Source organism: Myxocyprinus asiaticus, chromosome 7, assembly GCF_019703515.2.
Source record: "Myxocyprinus asiaticus isolate MX2 ecotype Aquarium Trade chromosome 7, UBuf_Myxa_2, whole genome shotgun sequence".
Lineage (NCBI taxonomy): Eukaryota > Metazoa > Chordata > Actinopteri > Cypriniformes > Catostomidae > Myxocyprinus > Myxocyprinus asiaticus.
The window spans coordinates 29,038,489-29,050,226 of NC_059350.1; the positions used below are offsets into that span (position 1 = coordinate 29,038,489).

Consider the following 11,738-nt stretch of genomic DNA (forward strand, 5'->3'; position numbering starts at 1 on the left):
GATGTAGTGACACTAGGGGTCCCTATGGAAAAACGCCACAACAGCTGAACCGTGTTTTACGTGAACTGCCGATGCAGGTGCAAGCAAACTGCTGCGTGCGTAATAGCAGGTGCATCAGACTGCACGTAACCTCCCCCAATGCCCCAAAAGATGTCATGTAGTTCCCCACATCCCTGGGGGGGGGAGCGACGTAACTAGCATGGGAGCAGGCCGTGCCAGCCGCGGCCTTTTCTCTCTGTGTTTTCTCTCCACAGAGTATTAGATTCAGCTGGGGCCATCTAATGCTATCATACGCATCGGGGAAGGTGTTCTTTTCGTTTCCTATTCTTTCAGGGGGAAAAGACCCTGCAGAGACCACATCCTGCCCAAAAGGGGAGGTCAGCATGTGGCAATACGACACATGGGCTCAGCAGCCGCACATGGAAGAGGCATGGTGGTAGGTCTTGCCACGAAAAAAGGGGGGGGGTAGCTCTACAAACACAGCGACCGGGGGCAGAGAGAACTCTGCCCAAGGGAGACGCGGGTCTGCCGACAGGGAGACCGTACCGCGGAATATACATCACAGGGCTTACCGGAGTTATCGGCACCTGTGGAGCACCTATCCCAGTACAGGGTATATTAGACTCCGTAGTGGGGCTGGCTGCGAACTCCTCCACCGAGTTCGCGAACCATAGGGCTAGGGAGGAAAGACATCCAGGGCCCACGACTTTGTCAACTCGACTGGGGATAAAAGTGCACGTTTTTGCCTCAGGGGAGGGGAAAGGCGCTATACGCAAGTGATACACCCGGCCAGCTGTTCTGTATTACCGGACTCTATCTGTTCGTACCTGAAAGAACACGGGACGAAACCGGCTCAACCCGGAGATTATAAAATCTTGCGATAGTATTGGGTGTTGCCCAGCCCGCTGCTCTGCAGATGTTAGAGAGGTGCCGTTGGCCAGTGCCCACGAGGACGCCACACTCTTTGTAGAGTGTGCTCGAATCCGCAAGGGGGCGGGAACGGCCTGGGTCTGGTAGGCCAATGCAATGGCGTCCACAATCCAGTGGGCAAGCCTTTGTTTGGAGATGGTGTTCCCTTTCCGCTGTCCACCAAAGCAGACAAAGAGCTGCTCAGAGCGTCTAAACCTCTGCGTGCGATCCAAGTAGGTGTGCAAAGCACGTATCGGACACAGCAACGACAGGGCTGGGTCTGCCTCCTCCCGGGGCAGCGCTTGGAGGTTCACCACCTGATCCCTGAAGGGGGTCATGGGAACCTTGGGCACATAGCCGGTTGGGGTCTCAGGATCACATGAGAATCTGCCGGACAGAACTTCAGGCAAGTGTCGCTGACAGAGAACGCTTGCAGGTCCCCCACCCTCTTGATGGAGGTGAGCACAATCAGGAGGGCTGTCTTTAAGGAGAGGGCTTTCAGCTCGACTGACTCTAGCAGCTCAAATGGGGCTCTCCAAAGGCCCAGGAGGACCACGGTGAGATCCCATGAGGGGAAGAGGCATGACCTGGGAGGATTAAGCCTCCGGGCGCCTTTGAGGAACCTGATGATCAGGTCATGCTGTCCAAGGGACTTACCATCGACTGCGTCGTGGTGAGCTGCTATAGCAGCTACATAAACCTTCAAGGTGGAGGGGGACAGCTGCCCCTCCAGCTTCTCCTGCAGAAATGAGAGCACTGACCCGATTGCGCATCTCTGGGGCTCGGGAAGAACACTAATTCATGAATAAGCACCACTTTAGGGCATAAAGCTGCCTGGTAGAGGGAGCTCTGTCATCCGTGATCGTGTCTACGACTGCTGGTGGTAGACCGCTTAGACCTTCTGCGTCCCGTCCAGGGCCGGACATGGAGATTCCAGAGGTCTGGGTGCAGATGCCAGAGGGTGCCCCATCCCTGAGAAAGAAGGTCCTTCCTCAGGGGAATCCGCCAGGGAGGTGCTGTCACGAGGAGCGTGAGGTCCGAGAACCAAGTCTGAGTGGGCCTCGTCCTCCCTGACCTTGCACAGGGTCTGTGCAAGAAGGCTCTCTGGGGGAATGCGTATTTGCACAGCCCCCGGGGCCAGCTGTGTGCCAGCGTGTCTGTCCCAAGGGGGGCTCCCGTCAGGGAATACCAGAGCAGGCAGTGGGAGGATTCCTGGGAAGCAAACAGGTCTACCTGTGCTTTGCCGGATCGACTCCAAATCAGCTGGACCACCTGGGGGTGGAGTCTCCACTCTCCGCTGAGCATTGCCTGCCTTGACCTCAGCTGCTGCTGACTCCAGAGGAGGAGATGGCAGGCGAGTTGCAACATGCGATGAGAGCGTACGCCGCCTCGGCAATTTATATATGCTACTGTCGCTGTGTTGTCAGACTGGACCAACACATGCTTGCCCTGGATCAATGGCAATAGCCTCCGCAGGGCGAGTAGTACAGCTAGCAACTCTAGGCAGTTGATGTGCCAACCCAGGCGCGGTCCTGACCAGAAACCAGCGACTGCATGCCTGTTGCATACGGCGCCCTAGCCCAGTTTGGAGTCGTCTGTGGTGACCACGACATGCCTGGACACTTGCTGTAGGGAAACTCCTGCCCGTAGAAATGCAAGGTCTGTCCAAGGGCTGAATAAGTGTTGGCAGAGTAGCGTGATAGCTACGCGATGTGTGCTGAAGCCAGTGCTGAAGCTGTCTCATATGCATCAACCCGAGCGCCATGACTGCCGCTGAGGAAGCCATATGCCCCAGAAGCCTCTGAAAGTGTTTCAGTGGAACCGCTGTCCTCCGCCTGAATGACTTCAGGCAGTTCAGCACCAACTGCGCATGCTCGCTTGTGAGGCGCGCTATCGTTGAGACCGTGAGCGGCACCCTGAACCCAGGAACCAATCATCAAGCCGCGAGCACTCAGGGGAGGCTGGAGGGTTCCAGTCCAACCCGATACTTGCGGCGGCCCGGGCAAGCATGGCGGTCAGCTCTGCGTCGGCCTCAGACTGGGCGGGCAGACCCAAAGGTGGCAGCCCAGTTGAGTCCTCGGCATCCAACATCACCAGTGCGCTCTCCGATGCAGCAATCGAAGACTCATCCTGCTCGCGGGCCCCGAAAGAGATGTGAAGCCGGCCATGAGGTGGGCTGCTCTTATTTCGGAACCGGACGGGAGCAAATGAGTGTGCTGGGAGGTCCGTGGGGAATTATCCGGTGAGACCGTGGCCATTGAACTCCCCAAAGAGTGGCTTTCCCTCAGAAGAAGGAAAGCCGCGACCGCAACCTTGACATGGTGTAAGGTGGAAGTCAACCACTGGTCCAAGGACGGTATCTAATGGCGTGGTTGAAGGTCTCCTGTGTGTTCTGTCTTATCGTGCGCGACATTAAATAATACTTTGATTATTTGATTTGAGTTCCATGTTTTATTAATCTTATCATTAATTCTTTTCTTTATTTCATCTGACTCCAATTATGAAAAACCTTGTTGATGTATCTATGCTCTGAATTTTAGTAATTCTCTCTTCTAGACTACATTAGTTATTTCAATGTTATTTGGGTCCTGTTCCGGCCGGACACAGGTCCTTTAACTACAAATTCATCAGTTTCAGATATTAGTAAGTTTTAGACTAAGTCCTTATAGATTCTCGGCTTTATCCGTTTAGTCTGATTTGGCTAAGTTCATATAGATTCTCGACTCACTGTTTAGCCCCAGTCAGTTAAGTTCTGTTTTACAGATTCTCGGTCCTACTCTTAATATTCCCGTTTAATTCTACTTGGCTAAGTTCTATTATAGTTTCTCGGTTTGCCGTTTAGCTTTTTACATACTTAACTAATGGGTTACTTCTGAAGTAGCTTAGTTAAGCCAACTTTGACCATAGATTTGTAGTTAATAAGAAATATACTTGAAAACAGTCCTTCAGAATGAATCATAATAATTTATTTACCAGGTAATAGTAATATATTCAAACAATCCAATTAAAATATTAAATCAAATTCAAAGCTATCAATGAACCAAGCATAATAATATAATTAAAGTTGCATTCCATTCAAACATTTACCAAACATAAGAAAAACAAATTGCAATTACCTGGTAGAGAAAAAAACTACACACAATGTTTACTGTGTGGATCATCTGGCTACAGAGACACAGAGTCAAACATTTATCAATAATAAGAAATACCTGGTAGAGAAAAACTACATGCAAACGGCAAAGCATGGGAGATCTGGCTTACAGATTCCCTGAGCTCCTCTGCCATCCTTCCTTAAGTACCAAACGATTCTATTGTTTTTTCAGATGTGTATGTTTGATGTTATTTAGGATTAGGTTTACAATTTAGGGAGTTGTAAGTCGACCTTTGATTGAGTAGGTTGTTTGATGTTTAAAAAGAATGCACCTAATCTGCGTACAGCATCTGGTCTCTGTGTGGGACTTGGGAGGGGCATGCCCTGGATAGAATACAGCATATTTACTAAGTTCTTAAATCTTACTTGTGATTTGACTCTGCTGAAAGGGAATTAGACCATTTTACCAGTTGCACTGAGACCTCTTGAATGATACCAAACATGTATGATCAGAAAACCTTTTACATTACAGAACAGGATAAGTCATAACTTAGTTTTTGGTGTCCTTAAAGTGATCTGAGGTGAGAGAGCAGATGTGAGTGTGATTTGCGTTTTATGGTCCCCAATCAGTGGGGTGTGCTTTCTCAAGTGGAGATGCTCCTCTGTGTGAGAGTTTTATGACGTTGGTTCTCGCAGAGTTCTTTGACTTTCCCGGAAGTGATGCAAACAATTTTGTGCCAGTCTTACAGCTCCTCCGCTTGGCCCCCCAGGGACAGTTCCAGAAACATCCAGGTGGGGTCATTGTAAAATGTCTGCTGGGTCTTAGTCACATTTTTTTTTATCTTAGTCGTTGAAGCGTGTGCAGATGCAGTGGGCTGAGAGCCAGTTGGTTGATGTTCGTAAGGATCTGATGTGGCATCTGAAATAGCAACACTGGAACAGTGTGAAGGTGAAAATGAAGGCGCTGCCAATTGCACATCCCCAGAATACCCAGTCCCACCATGTGTAAGCATACAATGCTGAGCATCCTCAATGCCGACCCGCTGTTTACAAACACGCAAGTGGAGCCCTTTGTCTGGGCAGCATGGCCGCGGAAACGCAGGAGGAAAAGGGGAAACAGAGCTGGCGTTCTCATCAGAGTAAGACGCCGCGCAAATCGACCCCCGCTACCCACTATTCTACTGGCAAATGTTCAGTCTCTGGATAACAAGCTCTGCGAGCTGAAAGCGCGGATCTCTTTCCAACGAGAGACGAGGGACTGCTGCATTATCTGCCTTACGGAAACTTGGATGTCTGCGGAGATTCCAGACTCAGCCATTGAACCCACGGGGTTCTCCATGCTCCGAGCGGACAGAGCGAAAGACCTCTCAGGTAAAACTAGAGGAGGTGGTGTATGTTTTATGATCAACAAATCCTGGTGTGATCAGAGGAACGTACATTCCATCAAGTCTGTCTGTTCTCCTGATCTGGAATTTCTTATGCTTCTGTGTCGACCATTCTGGCTACCGAGGGAATTCACAGCGGTCATTATCACTGCTGTGTACATCCCCCCACAAGCCGACACAGACCGGGCACTCAAGGAACTGTATGGGAGTATAAGTGAGCAGGAAACCGCGCACCCTGAGGCCGCGTTCATTGTGACCGGGGACTTTAATAAAGCCAGTTTAAAATCAGTCGCACCAAAATATCACCAGCACATTAGTTTCAACACACGAGGGGACCGGGTTTTGGACCATTGCTACTCTCCGTTCCGGGATGACTACAAATCCCTCCCCCGCCCACCATTTGGCAAATCGGACCACTCTTCCATTCTGCTTCTGCCCGCTTACAGGCAGAAACTGAAACAGGAAGCACCCACCCTCAGAACGATCCAGTGCTGGTCGGACCAATCAGACTCTACGCTACAAGACTGTTTTGATCGCACGGACTGGGAGATGTTCCGGTCCGCCTCTGATGACGACATCGAGCTTTACGCTGATAGCGTAATGTGTTTCATCAGAACGTGCGTAGAGGAAGTGATTCCGACCAGAACTGTGCGAATCTATCCGAATCAGAAGCCGTGGATCAATAGCGATGTTCGCGCGGCACTTAATGTGCGGACCTCCGCTTTTAATTCCGGGAACGCGGAGGAGCATAAACAAGCCAGTTATGCCCTCCGAAAAACTATCAAAACAGCAAAACGCCAGTACAGGAGCAAGATTGAAGGACAATTTAACACCACCAACTCTAGAAGCATGTGGCAGGGAATTAACATCATCACGGACTTTAAAGGGAATAAAAACTCCGCCATGAACACCGCTGCCTCTCTACCGGATGAGCTAAATACTTTTTATGCTCGTTTCGAGGGAAATAACACCGCCCTCGTGGAGAGAGCTCTCACGGCCGAAGCTACAGAGGTTAGTTCACTCTCCGTCTCTGTAGTGGATGTAACCCGATCCTTCCGACGGGTGAATATCCGCAAAGCCGCGGGTCCAGACGGCATTCCGGGCCGCGTCATCAGAGTGTGCGCGAACCAGCTGGCTGGTGTTTTTACGGACATTTTCAACCTTTCCCTCTCTTTGTCTGTAGTCCCCACATGCTTTAAAACATCCACCATTGTGCCTGTTCCAAAACAATCAAAAATAACTTGTTTAAATGATTGGCGTCCTGTTGCTCTGACCCCCATCATCAGCAAATGTTTTGAGAGACTAATCAGAGATTACATCTGCTCTGTATTACCACTCAATCTTGACCTGCTGCAGTTTGCATACCGCAACAACCGCTCCACTGATGATGCCATTGCATCTACAATACACACTGCTCTCTCCCACCTGGAAAAAAAGAACACTTATGTGAGAATGTTGTTTGTAGACTACAGCTCAGCATTCAACACCATAGTGCCCTCCAAGCTAGATGAGAAACTCCGGGCTCTGGGCTTAAACAGCTCGCTGTGCAGCTGGATCCTGGACTTCCTGTCAAGCAGACGCCAGGTGGTTAGAATAGGCAGCAACATCTCCTCATCACTGACCCTCAACACTGGAGCCCCGCAGGGCTGTGTTCTCAGCCCACTACTGTATTCCCTGTACACACATGACTGTGTGGCAACACATAACTCCAATGCCATCATTAAGTTTGCTGATGACACGACGGTGGTAGGTCTGATCACTGACAATGATGAAACAGCCTACAGAGAGGAGGTGCACACTCTGACACACTGGTGTCAGGAGCACAACCTCTCCCTCAACGTCAGTAAGACAAAGGAGCTTGTGGTGGACTTCAGAAGAAAAGACAGAGAACACAGTCCAATCACCATCAATGGAGCACCAGTGGAGAGAGTCAGCAGATTCAAGTTCCTGGGTGTCCACATCACTGAGGAACTCACATGGTCCGTCCACACTGAAGTCGTTGTGAAGAAGGCTCATCGGTGCCTCTTCTTCCTGAGACGGCTGAGGAAGTTTGGAATGAACCGCCACATCCTCACACGGTTCTACACCTGCACTGTGGAGAGCATCCTGACTGGCTGTATCTCCGCCTGGTACGGCAATAGCACCGCCCACAACCGCAAAGCACTGCAAAGGGTGGTGCGAACTGCCAAACACATCATCGGAGGTGAGCTTCCCTCCTTCCAGGAAATATATACAAGGCGGTGTGTGAAAAAAGCTCGGAGGATCATCAGAGACTCCAGCCACCCGAGCCATGGGCTGTTCTCACTGCTACCATCAGGTAGGCGGTATCGCAGCATCAGGACCCGCACCAGCCGACTCCATGATAGCTTCTTCCCCCAAGCAATCAGACTTCTGAACTCTTGATCTCCCACGATCAAAATACATCAGCCCTGCACTTTATTACTCTCTTATCTCACACCGGACTGTCATAAATTATATTACTGTTATTATATTATGTCTCTCTTAACAACTGACTATCAACCGACAGCCTGAATGTCAATACAGTACAATACTGTACATTCTAATATATATATATATATATATATATATATATATACATATATATATATATATATATTTTTTATATATATTTTAATTTGTAATTTTTATTGAATAATGTGTATCTATATAGTATCTATATAGTAAAAAACAAAAAAAAACTAAAACAGCATATTGTATACTGTACAGTGTATGTTATTATTTGTATATTGTTGAGTGTAATTATGTGTATAACAGATGTTTAAATTGTGTTGTGTTAATTTGATGTTTTAAGTTGTGTAATTATGTATAACAGATGTTTAAATTGTGTTGTGTTAATTTGATGTTTTAAGTTGAGTGTAATTATGTGTATAACAGATGCTTAAATTGTGTTGTGTTAATTTGATGTTTTAAGTTGAGTTTAATTATGTATAACAGATGTTTAAATTGCGTTGTGTTAATTTGATGTTATTGTAAATTGGTATATGTCTCATCACTGTCACGACTGCTATGTTGATCGGAACTGCACCCAAGAATTTCACACACCATTGCACTTGTGTATATGGCTGTGTGACAATAAAGTGATTTGATTTTTTTTTATTTGATGTAGAGGAACTGGAGAGGATCTGTGCAGTCTTTTTGGCCAGATTTGTTTCTATCTGTGCCTGGTTGAGGTGGTATTCCGTCTGCAGAATCATTCTTTGTGCCAAGTCCATTGTGTCTGCCACAGCTTGTGCACTGTGCTCGTAGAATGTGTCATCCCACCATGGGGAAACTTCAGTGTCCAGGGGTATCCTCCCTAGGATGTTGATCTGACCCATAGAAAAGTCCTCTGTTACCTCCAGGCAAAAGGAGTGATTGGCAGGACAGGTCAGTCCTCCATACGAGAAGGAACTCATCTCACTGATGACACACCACTGAGTATGGGACACCTGGATTGCATCAGAATGACCATGTAATGACTGAACTTTTATAAGCTTAGTGTCATTGGAAGAAAAAGGTTGTAATGTGTTACATGTGCAAATAACATAGTTATGCGTTTCATGACAACATGTGCGACTGGTAAACAAGGTCTCAGTGCCCTTCACCGTCATGTAACCAGTAAGGTGATCCCATTTGACTAGCTGATCTTTCATTACCATGCCAATAGGGCATATAGTAGTGGAATTTGGAAAAACTTGATCTGGATGGATTAAAGGAAAGGTGGCAAGGAATCCAAGGCAACCAGAACATTCAGCACCAGTATACATCATTACAGTGGATAATAATTCAGAATAATTAATGCCTTTTATTTTTTCTGATGCAAGCCACCTGCACAGGTCCAAAATTTCCATAAGATCATTTAGAACATGCCTAGATATCTTGTACAGGTGTAGATCTAAAATTTCTTGTCTTGCAGCAGTAAATAAATCTTGTGCATATGGTCTGCAGGCTACTTCACGTTCGATAGTACGGGTCAGATTGAACAATGCATGACTGATCAGTAGAAGCGCCTGCGCCTCTGATCTGACCGCTTTTATGATATTTTCATTACTATTTGTGATGTGTTGGAAACCGGTGGCTACCTGGTTAGCCAACCACGTTGAAAATTGTGATTGACTGTTTATCTTGTATGTGTTGGCTATTGAATTTACTGAACCAAAGAGGCCTGCTATATTTCCAGGCAGGTCCCGTTTAGTACGTACAGGTGGTATTTGGATGGCAAGTCTGCCTTTTGTAATCAGAGATTAAATCATTGATTCGTGTCTGTAGCCATGCATATGTTTTTTTATCATCATTGCAATATTTTACATAAGCAGATAATATATTTGAAATGTTGTATGTTACATGAGTCATAACCAAATTTACATCATACATTAGAGTTTTGTTGACATTTCCCTTAATAAGTCCACCAGGAGGAATAGGGTAAAGCTTTGGGCATTGTTTTGGCTTGCTATACCCACAGGTGGTTAAATTGAAACAATGATTAACAGTCCATGAGCAGTTGTGTGGGTCAGTGAAATTGTCTATGCTATGTTTGCATTTTCCCACACAATAAGTTCCTTCCTTTTGGCTAGTCCAAACAAAAGCTTTTGGTTTGTTGTCAAAGGGTTTGTATAGTGTTAAGTTGAATAGGTATTCTGTGTAGCTAATGTGTGTGGTGTTTATTGTTTCTGTGTCAGTGCACCTATATGTAGCAGGTTCCAAATTGTTGACAAAATAACATATTTTTGGGTCTATGCCGTCATTGTTCTTTACACATAGGGTGCGCAACCCACCATCTGTAGCCCCTGGATATTTTTTTCATTGATACCAGGCAGTGATGTTGTGTTGGGATGGCCACGCTGTGTGTTGAGTGTGTGTTAAGATGTTCATGGTCGGGAGATGGGTGGAACCTAATTTACAACAGATTTGTGGTGCACAGTTTGATTCCGGTGTTACACCGGGAGGCCATGTAACTATTTCTCTTGGTGTAATGGTAATTTGAGGTGTGAGAGGCCCCTTTGAGTATTTCCACACCCATCTCCCACATTTCAGTGTGTGCATGAGCAATACCCTTTGGCCCAGCTTGATGCAGGTGGGCCCGGACACCTGTCTTGTGTGCGGTCTCCATGGAATCGCTGTGGTGGTCCTGAGACAGAGAAAAAGAACACAGTTAGTCTTTTTGTGGCCCTTTGAACAATTTACATTGAGACATGTGGTATCATCTTAGTTTCCCTTTTACGGTTGTGGCCACACAGCTGTTGCATACAGCTTTGATTTCGTATGGTCCATGCCACCTGGGTGTGAATGCGCCTTGCTTCACAAAGACATGCACCATTATCATGTCACCTTCAGTAAATTTCACTTCAGAGGTTGGACTGAACTGTGCATCATTAATCAGGTCTGACTGTTACTGTTTCAAGGTGGCTTGTGTATGTAACACTTTCAGCCTTTCTTGTAATTGTTTCAACACAGTCTGCTGAGATGCGAGCACAAGGGGCCCCAGGTCTGCTGGGGTGATTTCTGGGTCTATGGGGAGCTTCATGACTCGTCCAGTCATCAGCTCGAACAGGCTGATACCCGTGGCTTTGGACGGGGTTGCTCACAAGACTGTCAGAACTGTAGGCAACGCGTCAGTCCACCTGTTATCATGCTGCGTGATCTGTTTCGATATGTTCTCTTTGATGGTGCGATTCACACGCTCAACCATTCCAGAGCTTTGTGGCCTGTATGGAACATGACATTTTTGCTTGATGTTCAGCATTTTGCATATGTGTTTCATTATCTGTCCAGTGAAGTGTGTTCCTTGATCTGATTCGATCTGTATTGGCGCCCCCCCAGAGTGGGAGGATATGGTTCGCTATCACTCGTGCCACTGTGTTTGCACTGTTATTGCGAGTGGGAATTGCTTCAACCCATTTAGAGAATTTGTCAACTATCACTAGGCAATAGCGATACCCCACTTTGGCACTGGGTAGTGGACCAATAAAATCTAGCTGTAATAATTGCCGAGGTCCTTTTGGTGGGTCTGGTCTGCAGAGTTTATTTCGACCAGGTCTACCTTGGTTGATGGTGGCACATACGATGCATGTATTGCACCATCTTTCAATGTCTGATGCCATTCTCGGCCACCAGAAATTCTGTTGTATCAGCTGTTGTGTTTTGGGAGCTGATACGTGTGCATAATCGTGGTATAGTTTTATCACTGGTTTCTGGAGGGCCTCTGGGACAACGTATTTCCCATCTCTTAAAATCATGCCCTCTGTGACATTGATTAATTGATCCTGCTTTAATTGCGGTGCAAGCTCTCCATCAGAGATCCACTGTTCCTGTTGATACTGTTTTAAGTCGATGGGAGTAGCCTGAACCACACT

At 47.1% G+C, this 11,738-nt stretch overlaps 1 pseudogene; it reads right to left on the reverse strand.

The window, feature by feature from the left end:
- Window positions 1-4,838: 4,838 nt before the first annotated feature.
- On the reverse strand, window positions 4,839-9,738 carry LOC127443706 (uncharacterized; annotated as a pseudogene).
- Window positions 9,739-11,738: the final 2,000 nt, after the last annotated feature.